Source organism: Tamandua tetradactyla, chromosome 8, assembly GCF_023851605.1.
Source record: "Tamandua tetradactyla isolate mTamTet1 chromosome 8, mTamTet1.pri, whole genome shotgun sequence".
Lineage (NCBI taxonomy): Eukaryota > Metazoa > Chordata > Mammalia > Pilosa > Myrmecophagidae > Tamandua > Tamandua tetradactyla.
This window is the reverse complement of record NC_135334.1, coordinates 20,061,748-20,076,691: the sequence shown is the minus strand read 5'-3', so window position 1 is coordinate 20,076,691 and position 14,944 is coordinate 20,061,748. Positions and strand designations below refer to the sequence as shown.

Below are 14,944 nucleotides of genomic sequence, written 5' to 3'. Positions count from 1 at the left end.
TTTTCAATAGTAGGCGTGAGTGCACATGAATGCTGTATTAGCATGCCCGACTGGCTCCTCCTGACCAGCAGAAGCTGCATTTATGCCACTGTGGGCCAAAGCAAGCGAGAGAACCGGAGACCAGGACGAACAGAGGTGACCGTGAAGCCATTCTGAGGGGAGCAGTGGAAGGTTATAAATGCAATTCTGGGGGCATTTGTGCATGCTGTGGAGAAATTGTGGAAAAGGCGAGATGCGCCGAAGTCTGGCGACAGGCAGATGCTTTCACAAAGAAGCAGCAGCTAGATTAGAAATATTATAAGGCTGTAAATGTTATGCCATTTCCCTCCAACATTTTGGAAGTGTGTCTGAAGCAGATGGTTTTGTTGCTCTGGGAAGACAAAGAAGCCATCACCGGGGCCAGCAGGAGTCCAGGAAGAACATGTCAGGCCAGCCGCGCCTTGTGTTCTTTTTTTTTCCCCAATAGCTAACCATGTCTAAATATCTTAGCTATGGGGTGTCTTAATTTCAGCATGCATTGAGCCAAGTCTGGATGGTGTCTTTAGGCGTAGCTTAAATCATAAGATGAAAAACTGTAAACTGCCCTGAGGTGTAGGTAGGTGCGCTCATTTGATTGAACAACTGGATCCAGAACTGATTACGGGTCAGGGTGGACTGGAGGGAGGCCACAGCTGCCAGTGCATTCATTCACTTACTCACCCATTTGATGAATATTACCCGAGCCCTGCCCGTGGGTCTCCACTGTCACAGGGCATCATCCTTTGGCCTTTGACGTATTTATCCATGGCTTGGATGAAGACCGAGAGGGCAGGTGATCAAATTCACACGTGATACCAGGCTGGGAGGGACATTGTCAGCATTTGGAATGATCAATAGGCAGAAACAATGGGCCAAAACCCACAAGATGGAATTAGCCACGAGCAAATGAAGAGTCCCACATATAAATTCCGGTAGCATGAATGAGGATGGGAGGCTTGCCTTGGCCACAGTCCAAGGCCCAGTGTGGGCCGGCTGCAGCTTCGAAAGAGGCCCCCTGCTTGCTGAGAGGCACGTGCCCCCCGTGTTACCCTGACTAGAGCATGCACAGAGGGCTCTCTGCCCAGGGCCCAAGTGCCTCACTGAGACACCTTAGTATAAAAAGTGCAGGTTGTCCAGACAAGGGCAGGCAAGATGGCAAGGGATCTGAGAACATTGCGTGGAAGGTGCTGCTGAAGGGAGGTGGGGGCTTCCCCGAAGGGAAGGGGACTCAGGGTGGCCAGTGCAGATACTTGTAAGGCTGCAGGGGAATGAAGGAGAGCCTAACTTACTTGTGTCACTGTCTTTACATTTTGCCCCCAGCCTGTGGACATGCATGACCCTTCCTTTTCTCATCCACAGTCCCACCATCTTCTCCTTACCTGGCTCCTCATGTTCTTTGGGAAGAAGAGAGTTGACAGGAGGAGGACATCTGGTTTGTGGTTAGAGGGGTAGTTCAGAGCTGGAGATGCCTAATGCCTCTTGAGGCCTAGTCATGTGGGAAGCTTAAAAATCAGCAATCATCAGCCTTATTAGGGATGTCTCACTGCTTTTTATTGGGCATGAAGAAAAGGCAGATGAGTGTGTATAGGCAAAATCCCTGAAATTCACTACCAGGGCCACCTCTGTGCTACCTGGGGTCACCTACCTGGGAGCACAGTGAGGACACGAGCCCAAAGGCCTCCTTGAAGCGTTCCCCAGACCCCGAGGCAGGATTAACTGTTTCTCTTCCTTGGTCTCCAGCCACTTAGTCCTGCCTCTGTTAGAGCACTTCCGAGTGTGCAATATGGATGCGCCTTTGCAGCCACCTCCCCATGCTGGGGAGCTGCCTGCCCCTGTTGGTAGCCTGGGCCACCAGGCATAGAGGAGGTGCTTAATAATGAATGAGTGAATATGCTACAGAATAAATGCTATAGGATAAATATATGTTCTTCTGTGTATAGGTTGGAACACATACTCACTTGTTCTTTAAAAAAAAAATCTTTGAATGGATTTTCTTTGGGGAGAGGCAGGCCCAGGGCTGGGTTGCAAGGATGTATGTCTATATTTTACATCAAGGAGAACCATGTGACAAGTTCATGATGTATGGCCAAGGCCTATGTTTAAATAAACACCTCGATTTAATTATTTAACTTCAATAAACAAAAATATGTTTTGATGTCACAGCCACAGACTCACATGTATTACAGAGCTCTGATGAGGCAGAAGTCATTCTTGAGAGATGAGGAAGGTTGGATACCATGTTGGGGTGTCCAAAATGACCCACGCATCCCTCCTGAGGTCATCTGTCTCCCGGAGGGTCTGCATCCTCAGGCACTTTGCACACATCCCTTTGACAAGAGGACAGTGGGGAGCAAGCCTGGAGATGGCGTCTCCTCCTGGTGAAGAGAGTGGACTAGAGTAGTCAGTTATGGGCAGGTGCTGATTCAGGGAAGTTAGAAATAGCCAGGCACCCCTCACCCCTCACCCCAGCCCCTGTCCACCTGACAAATGTGTGATTCCCTCCCCAGGAGGTCGATGCTGCCAAAGTCCTGCTCTTCCAGCACAAGTGCATGTGACCAATCCAGATCCTTGGAACTTAATATTCCAGGCAGATTTTCCTTTTCTTTCTCCATGAGTTAGAATCAATTTTCACATTAGTAATGAAATTGTGTCTATTACATTAGCCATTGTTGTTGGCTTCCTTGCCGCTTAGGGCTGGCTGGGCAGACTGCCGCATGCCGCAAGTTCCTTCTCTGCCTGAATGCAGAGACGGGGCAAGTGCTGAAGTTTGACACTTGTCTGAGGTCTTTAAACTGGCAACCCTCCTGGCCAACCACTTGTCTTGCCCCAGAGAGGGAGGAAGTCAAGGTTGGATTTCTCCATTGCCAAGTCAATACGACACATTTCTGCAGATGCCACATCCGGGGCTCAGGCCTCTGACTGTATCTGAGGATGGGAGAGGGGTCTTAACCCAGGGAGGTCTCAGAGAAGGCCCACGGTCCTCACCAGGCTAGGGGTCAAGTTATAGATGTCTCCACTCCTCACTCTTCAGGTTGGGAAGTTCTGTGCCTGGTAAGGAAAAGGTCGCTGACCACCTGTCCCCAAACCTCTTGGGTATCCTCAAGGCCAGAGCCACTTCCAGAGTAACTGGTAGGTCTAGCTGGGGTCAGTTTCCTAGGGTCTGGGAAGTAACACATGGGACACTCTGCTTAGGGGAAGGCACCCTTCAGAGGTGCCACCCCCCTACAGGAGGTTGCAACCCTGATACTGGGGTGGCTTCTGGGGCCTACGGGACAATCCTGGATGTTTTAGTCAACTTGTGTCCCTTCTGTCGTAAAGAGCACCTGGGTAAGAAGCAGACCCCCGAGGGTGAGCCAGGGATAACGAGCTCTTACATTTGTATTCACTGAATAGATTACAAAAGGAAAACACTTTGGCAAACATGATCTTATTTGCACAGTGAGATAATAATGAGATAGCACAATGAGAATAAGTATCATTTGCACTCCCTTTGCAGGTGGACTCCAAGTCCAGTGCTCCTTCCAGGATGCATAGCTGCCCTTGTGGCCACTGGCTGTGAGGAAAGCTGGCCAGGGAGTTAATTAGAAATATTTTAGGTTCAACAAATCTTATTTGATCTGGAGCTTATTTTGAGCTGCCATCAGCAAAGTTATTATCATTACCAACGTATTTAAAATGATTTAATATTTAAAACCATGTCAGCATCTCCTAGATGAACGGGGTCACTAAATGTGAAAGCAGAACGCTTCCGTTGGGGGCCAGACTGCAGGTTTGTGCAAAGGGGTGTGTGTGCGGAATGGTTTAAAGGAGCTCCTTAAGGGGTAAATGGGCAGGCAGATAAAGGGGCTCCAGTAATGCTAATCTCCTTGGCCTTCAAAGGCCTTTTCAAGGTTACCCACCAAAGGCAATTTAAAGATAATTGAGTTGCTGTGGGGCTGGGGCTCCAAGAGTTTCTCACAGGTACAGAGGCTGCTTGGTGACAGGCAGTGAAGAGTGAGGGGCGGAGAGGGGTGGGTGTGGAGTCCTGGCGCCCGGCTGAGCCTGGGCTTTACTGACCAGCTCTGTAAATGATCAGAAAGGCACTCACGGAATAAGCTCCAGGTTTGCAGAAGACTCTTCCAGGCCCCTGGGGAGAGATCACAAAAGGTCTTACAGATCTGAGCAAGTGGCCATGAGAGTAGGGAAGCTTTAATGTGAGATAGCGTGTGCTATGATGCTGTGAGAGGTTCATAACCCAAACTGCAAAGTGCAGGGTCTGAGCCTCTGGTGTGCTCCAGCAAAGGGATGGGGTCAGATTACCAGGTTTAGTCCTGAGAACTGCAGCCAGCTATGGACACCCAGGGCTTTCAACCTGGGCTCAGAACCCCCCGAGGAATCCATAGATACAGCACAGGGGTTTGAAGCCTCTTGCATTGTATGCAATATTGCGACTGTATGCATTTGGGGGGGTACTTATATTTCCATCAAGCTCCCGAAGAGGGCTATGACCTCAAAAGAGAAAAAAAAAAACATTTATTTGTCTGCTCTCTGAGGCTCTTCTCTACCTGCACCAACCCACCTCTCCAGGATAATTTTTACCACTCGCCATCTGCCAACACACGGTCCAGCCTAAACATGCTGTGCTAGTTCAAATTTCTTGGTCTTTACCTGGGCTGCCCTCTCTGTCCTTTCCTCCTTGCCTTCCTGCTAAGCTCCTATTCATCCTTCAAGACCCAGTTCAGCCCTTTGCTGACTCATCCCCAATGGGCAGAGCTGAGATCCTCTTTTGTGTCAGCTCCTATCTCCTACAGGTTTAATGGAACACTGATCACACCGTATTTCCAAATTATTTATTGGTGTGTCTCTTTTACCCAGAAATACCCAGGTATTTCTTGAGGGCTCGGGCTGTCTTATTCATTTCTGAATAAGCCTTTTGGGTATGCCTTCATAAATATTTGTTGCATTGACCGGAATAAGCCGTTTCAGTAAAAAGAGCAACAACATGTGGGTATCAAAAGAAATACTCTATTTTAAACTTAGAAATTAGAAAAATTGCAGCAGTGTTATAGGAAGTTGCCCCTCCCCCATTTTACACCCCCCTTCCCCCACCCCATTGGGTTTGGAACAGGCTCAGTTTGAGATACCAGGGAGATAAGGAAGGGAGATGTCCTGGGAGTGATTGGAGCACTGGTCCAGTGGAGAGACAGTGGTGGCTGGACACAGAGATTGAGGGATGTCATTGTGGAAGCCATATTTGACCCTTTTCACAAAGGGACTATAAAGAGGAAACTGAAGAACTAGAGGAAAGAGGAACCAAGCTTTGTTGAGCCCAACCTGGGTCTCCAGGGACAGCAACTGAAGCATCTTATTTAGTCCTTATAGCAACAGCCCTGGGTGTTGGGTGGAGGGCTGCTATTTTCTCTGATTGGTGAATGGGAAAACTGAGGCAAAGAAGGCCTCCCCACCCTCACTCCAGCTAGTCAGTGGCAGGGGTCAGAACTGGGTTCCAGTGAGCCACTCATGAGACCTAGGCATTCCCTGCTCACCGTGGCCATGCTGGGGGAACTTGTTGCCGAGTCTGCAAGGTGTGAACAGGTCTGAGAAGGTGTGAACAGGTCTGAGAAGGCGTGAGCAGGTCTGAGAAGGCGTGAGCAGGGCCTGATGGAGACTTTGCTAAAGAGGGAACAAGGGCACTTTTGTGTGTGCCTCTTAGCACAAGACCTCATATTGTCCTAGCAGAAATAGAGCACTACTAACTCAAAACCACCTCATCCACTGCCTTTAAATTCAGTTCTTTTGGCTGAAGCTGTAGGAAGTTAATTCAATTGAGGGTTATTTCCCCCAAGATCATTTTTTCTTGGGCAAAATGATATATGCTCATTGATGAGAGTTTAAAACTTACGTGAAAAAGATGTAAGGGCTGATTGTCTGAATCGGGCCAAGTATAATAATGTTAATAATGAAAACCTGACGTGTTGAGTGAGTGCTGTGTGGTGAATACTTTTCTAAGTGCTATCATTATGAACCCTTTTTATATACGAGGAAAGTGAGGCTCAGAGAGGTCGAGTGGCTCTATAAAGGTCACAAAGCCAGGAGATGATGAGATTTTATACACCTGACTTGACTCCAGGGCCTAGACTCTTAATTACCTTTCCCTTGTATGAAACAGTAGTAACAATGAATTTCCGAAGTGAGCAGTTGAAGCTGCTTCCTGGGTTTTACCTACTCTGGACTCCAGAAATCTTGATGATAATTGTCAGGTAGGGACCCCCTGGTTTCAGGAATGTTTAGATAACTACACCTAGAGGTTCTTTAATTCAGGCTTTATGAAGACAGAGAGACAGTTATGGAGAACCATGCTCTGTAATGAGAATTTCATCGAGTCGGTGCTCCGTGCATGCAGAGACAAGCAAAGGATGGAACACAGTCTCCTCCCCTCCTCATCGAAGGGTGTGGTTTGAAAGGTAGGCTCTGTTCTGTGCTGGTTCCCCACAGCATGGCCGGGGTCCCCTCGACTTCTCCCCCTGGCCTTCCTGTGGCCAAAGCCTAAAAGTCCTTAGTCTGCCTTGGCTGTCCAGGTGTTGATGCTGATACATAGCAGTTCTCTGTTTCTAATGGGCGTCCCATAGGGTGACTTTCCCTACAGGGGAGCAGGGTGTGGAAGCAGGCAGGAGCTCTCACTAGAAGCCACCCTGTCCAGCCCTGGCTTTGCATTTCCGTCTCACTGGTCCATCCTCAGTTAACATGGGTTTGCGCCTTCCGTCTCGCTTAGGGTCCTGGGTGCGGTTCTCAGGACAGCATCTCAAGAATCATGGGCTAAAACCCCATCTTGTCCAGAGTAGCAGTTGGGAGTTTCTCTCCAAGGGGCTCTGCCTGCTAGGCTGGGGGGTTCTAGCTTGCATACCTGCCATTCTGACGGCCTGATTCCTTCTTGCAAGAGGCCCACGCCCTAAGTAGGGGATGCAGTCTGTGCCTGAGGCCAGCCCCTTGGGTGGTGCTGGGCCCTGGCCCAGAGAGAGAGTGTGGTCATAGAGCCTGGATGGTGAAGGATGGGACTCGTCAGCATGCACAGTGCTTGGGTAGGTGGGGGGTGCCTCAGGCTCAGTTCTACTGTCAACCTTGAATTCTTTAGTGTGTCCCTCCGTTTTCTGAGCTGCAGACCATCCTCCATCTCCCAGCCCCCAGACTCTGTTGTTATTAGGCATATTATGGGGAAATTGACACACAGAACCAATGATTCTTATGCTTGCTAGAGGAACCAAGGGTGCCTTTGATTCCTAATCTCCCCAGGCTCTGGGAGAGGGCAGCTAAGAGAGGGGAGTCAGCATGGGAAGACTGCCCAGCGTTAGCCTCTTGCCTGCAGAGTACTGCGTGCCTCCCCAGGTCCCCTGTCTCTTGGGCTCTGCAGCACCAAATGCTTTCCTATTTTCTCTAATGCTTGTGTCTTGCATCCCTCAGCCCTTTGCATGTGCTGTTCCATCTACTTGAAACCCCCTTCCCTTTCTCTCTCCTCCACACATCCTCAGGAGCCAGTTCCGTGGCCATCTACTCCGTAAAGCCTTGCCTTGAAGTCTTTCCTAGGAACAGTCACCCTCCCTTTTGTCCTCAGAATACGCTAGACATGCCCTTATCATGGGCAGAGACTATGAGCTCCTGGAATTCAGAGGCCTTGCTTCAGGCATCTTTGAATGTCTAGCATCTGGCTCACAGTGCCCTAAACAGGTGGCTGTCTGGGTGCGGGGACAGAGAGATGAATGAGTAATAGGGTGACCTGGAGTGGGCAAGAGAGCCCTGCTCCTGGCTCCAGCAGAGTCTGGTTAGAGATGTGACAGAGTCTCATAAGCCTTTTCAGGGCAACAATCAGGTAAGTGGAGGAAGGTGTTGGGAGAGGGTAGAACCAGGTGTGGCCAAGCAGGGAAGACTTTCTCCTTGTTTCCAGCCGTTCAGAATTGTTTTTTGTTTTGTTTTGTCCTGACTTAAACACAGTTTTTCCACTGAAACATCATACATGGGAAATCAGAAAATCGTTCTTAGGGAAAGACCAGAAATTACATGAGCTCATCATTATTATTTTTTAATTAAAAGACGGCAACTGCCTGGCATTTGGGAAATTTGGGCCCCTCCTTGTGGATCAACTAATGTGCTGAATTTGTTTTTTATAAGAATCTGTTACAGAAACCTGCTCGTGGAGAGAGCCTTGTTAGAGCTTTAGGAAGCTTCTCATTAGTGGGATAAATGTGCTGGGTGCAAGGGGAATTAGCTCGGTCCTTGTTGCTGGGTGCCTGCCAAGGTCAGCAGGGCTGCCTGGTCCTATGTCAGCGTGACTCCCCAAGGGCTACTGTTGGGTGGGTGGGGGACTGCGTAGCACACGGGCTGTGGGGGTCCTGACTCTGGAGGACCCCGGGGAACCCATGCACAAGCATTCGGCTTAGGCTGTATGTGAGCTTTTGCCTGGTACTGGGGGCTGGTAGGTAGCCCAGCCGGAATCATGACCCAGCCCTGCTCCACTCACTCCAAGCCCTTGCTGTTTCCTGTACTGCCTGGCACCCAGGAACTCACAGACATGTGAAAATGCACACAGAGCTGTATATGCTGCTGTGGTAGGGGTGTGGATATCCAAATTGGGGTTGGGGGGGTGGGCTTTCAGCCTGATTAGGGGATGGGGGTGGGAAAGGACACACCAGGGCCATTCGAGCAGAGCCTTGATTATTATGGGCATGTGGTGGCCAAGAGACAGGGGCACCCCAGGCACAGAAATAGCTGGGTGGCCACAGAAGGGTGGGGGTTCTTGCTTGCCTGGCCATCAGGCCTGCAGGAGGAGTGGGGGGAGATGAGGCCATTGGTTGCCTTCCTGGAGGATTTGGACTTTGTCACCTGAGCAGTGAGTTTTAAGAGAGAGACCAACAGGGGCCTATTGATGTTTTGGGAAAGACTCCAGTGACAGCATGGGGAGAGACGTGCCTCCTGGATAGAAACACTGGAGTCAAAATTTCCTTGTGTTGTGTCACTGTTTTCCTGGGGGTCAGGCATTTGGCGTGGATACACAGCTCCAGAGTCATGTGCTAGACCTGAGAATCACTGCATGTTAGAGCCCAGGGAGACCCTGAAGATCACTTTCCTAGCCCCTTCATTTTACAGATAGGACTCCAAAGCCCTGAGCGGCTGAGGGATTTACCCAAAATCATGCAGCAGAGGGGACAAAATTTGCAGGGGAGAAAATTCTCTTGCACAGGAGAGCTCTTCTGCTCGGGGCACATATTTCTCATGAGAATCTAAAACTGTAAAATGCCTGTCTGAAGGGCAGAGGCGATGGTGTCTATGGCTTAGTGTGGCCAGAGCAGTTTCTGGGCCCCTCATATGCATAGCAGCCAGCTAAGGACCGAGAAGGCTGGAAGATGCTCTGTTTCTTGGCTGTTTCTTCTTGGAAGAAACATGACCTCATGGCGTGCTATTAGATGGCAGGTGTGTATGGACACAAACTGTAACAAAGTAGGGGTGCTACCTCTGTGGGGAGCTGTAGCAGCATGGGTTTAGAGGCCTCTTTCCTTTTCCAGCATGGGGGTGGAGAGAGGATGGAGGAGGCAGAGTGGACGTTCCTACTCCAGAGCCTGCCTTGTCCTTTCATCAGGTCCCTTGGTGGGCAAGGAGAAAAGGTTATGTGCAGCCACAGGCTGCTCAAATTACAGCAAAAACCTTGGGACAAGAGAGAGGCCAAGCGGCTGGTGGAGCTGAGGTGCAGCGTTGCAGCTGAAATGAGGGAAGACCAGAAGAATCTCTAAGTGGAGAGAGCCTCCAGGGACAAGAAGTCACAACTGAACAGCCAGGGCTGCTGCTGGCCTCTCTGGCCCCTTGTGGCATTAAGGAAAAGGCTCCCCTGATTATTTGGGGGCAAAGAGGTGAGGTCTGCAACAGCTTTAGCTATTGTATTATCAATAAATTAATTTTTATCATTGAAGCCAATTTGAGTTGCGTTTTTTTGCCTCTTGCAGTGGATTTTGTTTTAAGTGAGATGAAAAGCCATAAAAGGTTTTGAGCAGAGGAATAACATGATCTGACTTACATTTTAAAATGATCACTCTCTGGCTGCCATGTGGGGTCTGGACTGTCGAGAGAGTAAGAATGGAAACCGAGAGCCCCCTCAGGAGGCTGTTGTGATGGTTCCAGTGTGAGATGAAGTGGCTTAGCCTGCTCCGGTAGTAGTAATAGAATAGACAGATGCCAGCAGAGCTTTGTTGTGCTTTGTTGTGCTTTCTTGGAGGGAGAGTCAGAGGAGGCTGTTGAGTGATGCTGGGATAGGAACAAGAATTGGCTGTGGATAGGCTGGGGTTCTCTTTGGAGCAGGCTAAATTTGAGATGCTGGTTAAACAACCAAGTGGAGGTATCAGCCAGCAGACAGATATATAAGTCTTTTGGGCAGGTAGAAGGTCAGGGCTGGAGACGTCATTTGGGAGTCATCAGTGATGGGCAGGAAAGCAAAAGGACGAAGGGAGAAAATGTAGATAGAGAAGAGGGCTAAGGACAGAGTCCTGGGTAAGCTTATATTAAAGTCAAGTGGGGTGGAGAGGGCAGCATTGGAGATGGAGAAAAAATGGGCCAGAGAGGATTGGGGGTGAGCCAGGGAAGTGTGGTGTCATGGCAGCATGGAGAGGAGGGGGCGGTCAACTGTATCCAGTGGTGCCGACAGGAAGAATACAGACGTGTCTACAGGATTTGGCAACGTGTGGTCATTGGCGACCTTGGTAAGAAGCCAATCTGGTGTGGCTGATGAGTGAACAGGAGGAGAGGAATTAGGGGAATGACCCAGAAAGTTCCTTGAGGTTTGCTGTGAACAGAAGCAGACAGATGGGGCATTGGCTGGAGAGGAATATAGTAGGGTCAAGTGAGGGTGATTTATTTTTAAAGATGGGAGATTGCAGAGCAGGTGCGTCTAGTGATGGGAATGGTCTAGTGTAGGGGGAATAAATTGATAGTAGAGGAGAGATAGGGGCTGACTTCCAGAACGAAGGCTTTGAGAAAGAGCGTCGTTGGGATTCTGAGAACACGTGGTTTGGCCTCTGAAGGAGGCACAACACTTCTCCCACCATAAACGGAGGGAATACTGAGAATGTGAGAACAGAAAGAATTTGGTTTGTAGATTGGTGGTGGAAAGTTAAGGGAGTTCCTGTTTACTTGTTTTCTCAATGAACTGCGGGCTAAGAGTGATGGGGAAGGGGAAAGCTGGAGCCCAGCAGTCAGAGAGCAGTGTGGGAGGATTGCAGGGCGCTGAGTGTCCGTTCGAGGCTTGTGGTTATAAACTGAAAGTGCAAACAGTCAGCCTAGGTTTGTGGTTTTCTCCATAAATATTTGGTTGCTGAGGTGCAGGCGTGGGGGGATGGGCAGTTGGGCTTGGGATTCTGCCAGGTGAGTAAAAGGAGGAAGATTGGGGTAAGGGAAAAAGGAGGTTCTTTGCAAGGGGCTATCATTATGGCTACTTCCTACAGAGAAAAGAAGCTGAATGTAAAGACTTGGTGTCCTGAGCTAATAGGGTTTCAGTGAGATTGCCCAGGGAGGGGGTGTTGTGTGGTAGAAAATAGAGCTCGTGACCAGACCCTGAGATCCACCATGTAAGGGTTGAGCAGAGGAATCCATGAACTCAGGAGAACCAGAGGAGGAGGAAATCCAGGAGAGCTGGCATCATGGACACCAGGCAGAGGAACTGGGGGTGGCCAACAGTGTCCCTGCCTCCTGAGGCTGGCCCTGATCATTTGGTGCCATGGGTGGCTTCGGTGGGAGCCTCTTCAGAGGAGGGGGACAGGGTGGGTGGAACGAAGCAGGGAAGGGAGGAAGTGGAAACAGTGAAAGGGATCAGAAGGGGTTAAAAGTGTTAGAAACTGAACTTGACCTGGGCCCGAAGAAATGAGAAATCAGTTCATTTTCCAAGAGGCTATAGGGAAAAGAAGTTATGACCTGAACTTGGGGTTATATTTGGAACCAAGCATCAAGCTGTGAGCAAGGGAACCCTCTGAGACTGTGGGCGGGGTGGGGAGGGACAAGTTAAAAGGGGTCAGGGAACTGGTTGGAAGTAAGGCTCATGGTACTGCTGAACTCTGAATAAGCTGAGTGACTGTAAATTGCCTGCCTGTATGTCACTTGTGCCTGGAGATTTCTCACTCTGAAGTGGATTGTGTACTCCCAACACCAGCAGGTTGGAGGAAGGGCCTGGGAGAGGATTAGGCCAGGTCCAGGCCATTGTCTCAAGGTCTGGCTTTAAAAGAGAGAAACCACTTTGAAGTAGATGCAGATGGGCCTGGGAATGGGGACCCTTATGTATATGGATAACACCGAAAGTTTCTCTCTCTCTCTCACAAACACACACACATACACATACAGAATATCCGGAATTCCTATACAATAGGTACCTATATAAGGCTATAGGAATGAAGGAAAGGTGAATGAATACGTGACATTTGAAAAACTAGAGTTTTGACCAAATGAGACTGACAAAAATATTTGTAGATTGCTTGAGTTTCTGAGTTCAGGTGTCATTGGCAGAGTCAGTTTACGCCCTATAACAGCCCTGGTTAGTTGGCAGTAGCGAGTCATTATCCTTAGTCACGAAAGCTTTTCTAGAATTTCACAGCATGCCAATTCTACTGTCTCTTTTAGGTTCAGGTTGTGGTCATGTCTCACATAGTTGTTGTTGAACAAAAACTATCTCTTAACTTTGCAGTCCTTCACCTTCATGGTGAGGGTGAAATTCCTGCCTCCACTTAGTTAATTTTTTTTCTTCTTCAAGGTACTTTCCCAAGTCCCAAGATTGGACTATGACATAAAGACAACAGCGGAGGGCCTGGCTTCCTTTTCCTTTTTTGTTTCTTGTGACTCTATGCTTCTGATCCCCTCCTTTTCAAATGGGAACTATATGCTCAGCTCAGGGGACTGATAGTGAGAATAGCATGCATGCAACGCTAGCATCCTGCATCCTGGAAGAGCGGTCCATGGGAGTCCACAGGAAGGAGCTGGTTGCTTTTGAAGGGAGAGAAACTTGAGAAGGCTTTATGCAACCTCAGACCACACCCTGCCCCACAAATGGCCTGCCCTTGCAAGCTGGGGTACGAATACAGGAGCTACTGAGCTAGCAACTCATTCTTTGCCACTCGTTCTTGAGCTTGATTCCCGCAAATGAAGACACTAAGCCTGAAAAAGCCCCGTGGTTTTCGCTGGCTGGGATTCCTAACACAAAGCCCGGCCGGCAGCTTCCTGTTGATTCCTTAGGTCTGGGAGCACTTAGCATTGAGTGGTGAACCAAAAGCCTCCGCAGGGCAACGAGGGCCAGATGAGAAGTGGAAAAGCATCTCTGGAGCTGATACAGCAGCCATAGGTCCGACTTGTTTCTCCAAGTCTGATTTGCATCGACGTTACTAAGAAAGCTTTCTACCCACGTCTGCTGCGTTCCATGTGGCGAGCCAACACGCTAAGACTTTTTCATCTTCCCTCAGGAAAATGCACTGGGGACCGGGGCTGCTGCCAGTCGCACACAGCGGGCTGCTTCTCTTTCCTGGTCCGCCTGCCTCTTCCTACTCACCTACTTCTGGGCAGTTTCACATTTGGCAAGTAGAATTGAGAAGCATGGAGCATATAGGTGGTGACATGGGAGGAGGGGCAGTGAGAGGTGTCTGCTCTCTTGCCAGCACTCCTGCAGACGTCGCAGGAAAGCTGTGCGTGCAGAAAGTCCTTCCGTCCCCAACCACTCCATCACTAGGAGAGGCCTTGGGGTTTCTTCTGGCCAGCCATTGTTATCCAGGCCCCTGCCCACTGAGAATCAGGGCGATGGGGCTGCCATTTGCCTAGGGAACAACAGAAACCACTTTGCCTTGGATTTGACGAGGTACCCATGACACAGTTTACATCGGCACTTCCCACCTGGGTACAGGTCATATTTCTAACGGTTTATTTATAAATGGGCTGTCAGCTACTTGAAACCAGTTCTTCTTGTAGAAATATATCCTCAGGTGGTGGTTAGGTTTCCAGGCTGGCTCACAAAGGGCTGTTAACTTGGATTAAAGTAAATTATCACATAGTTGGAAGGGACAAGGATAGGTCTAGGTTTAAATGGAAGAGAAGTTAGGTGGGGAATACGGGTCTGCCGGGGAGAAGGAAATGTCATTGCATCTGGGTCCACATAATAGTCCATTACGGGTGGGACACTCATTCATTCATTCTTGATGCCTTTCTTTCTCTCACATCTCATATATAGCAATCTTATTTGTTCTGCCCTCAAAATATACCCCAAATATCACTACTTTTCCTCTATTGCTAGCTGCCATGCTAATCAGAACCTCATCCTCTCTTCATCTCTCAGCTTCCACTTTCCCTGCCCCACTCCCCACATTCTACTCTTCATATTACAGCCACAGTAAAGCCTCCAAAATATAAGTCAGATCAAGTCATTTTGCAAGGTTAACGCAAAATGCATCCAGGCAATAGCACCTGTTACCCCCAACCCACCAGTAAACTCTCCTATTTCCTGCCAACACCATAAAGAGGGAGATTCAAGGTTTCTTGGGCATGCTTGATTTCTCTTGGATCCTGCCTGATTTTTCCTGTTCAGCCCACCTAACTTCTCTAAGCCCATAGGTCCCTGTTTACTTTCTTCAATTTACTGATAACGTTTACATTTGGAATTGGCTTAACCCTTACCTTTTGCTTTAGGAGCAAGAGACTCTCACCCTCCTTTCACCTCTTGCATATACACAAGATACACACAGAGAAACACTTTTTGCTCCATCTGCTTATAATTACAGTAATTCATCTCCTCTCTGCTTCTTTGTTAATTGTGAATGGCAGTCACGTTCCTGCCCCCCCGTGCCAGTTCAGCTCAACTCTGCTCACAGGGCCTCTGATTTCTCCTCATTAGTCTTGGAGAAGGGACCTCCCTCCTGAGGTCCCTGCCTCCCGGAGGGCCTCC

The 14,944-nt window shown here is 49.1% G+C and overlaps 1 protein-coding gene across 1 annotated transcript in view; it reads left to right on the top strand.

The window, feature by feature from the left end:
• GRIK4 (glutamate ionotropic receptor kainate type subunit 4) overlaps positions 1-14,944 on the top strand; it is a 437,909-nt gene that overhangs the window by 5,939 nt on the left and 417,026 nt on the right. The window contains exon 2 of the mRNA XM_077112649.1: positions 6,319-6,461. The gene's annotated coding sequence lies outside the window, so the exon portion shown is untranslated. The remainder of the gene's footprint in view (positions 1-6,318; positions 6,462-14,944) is intronic.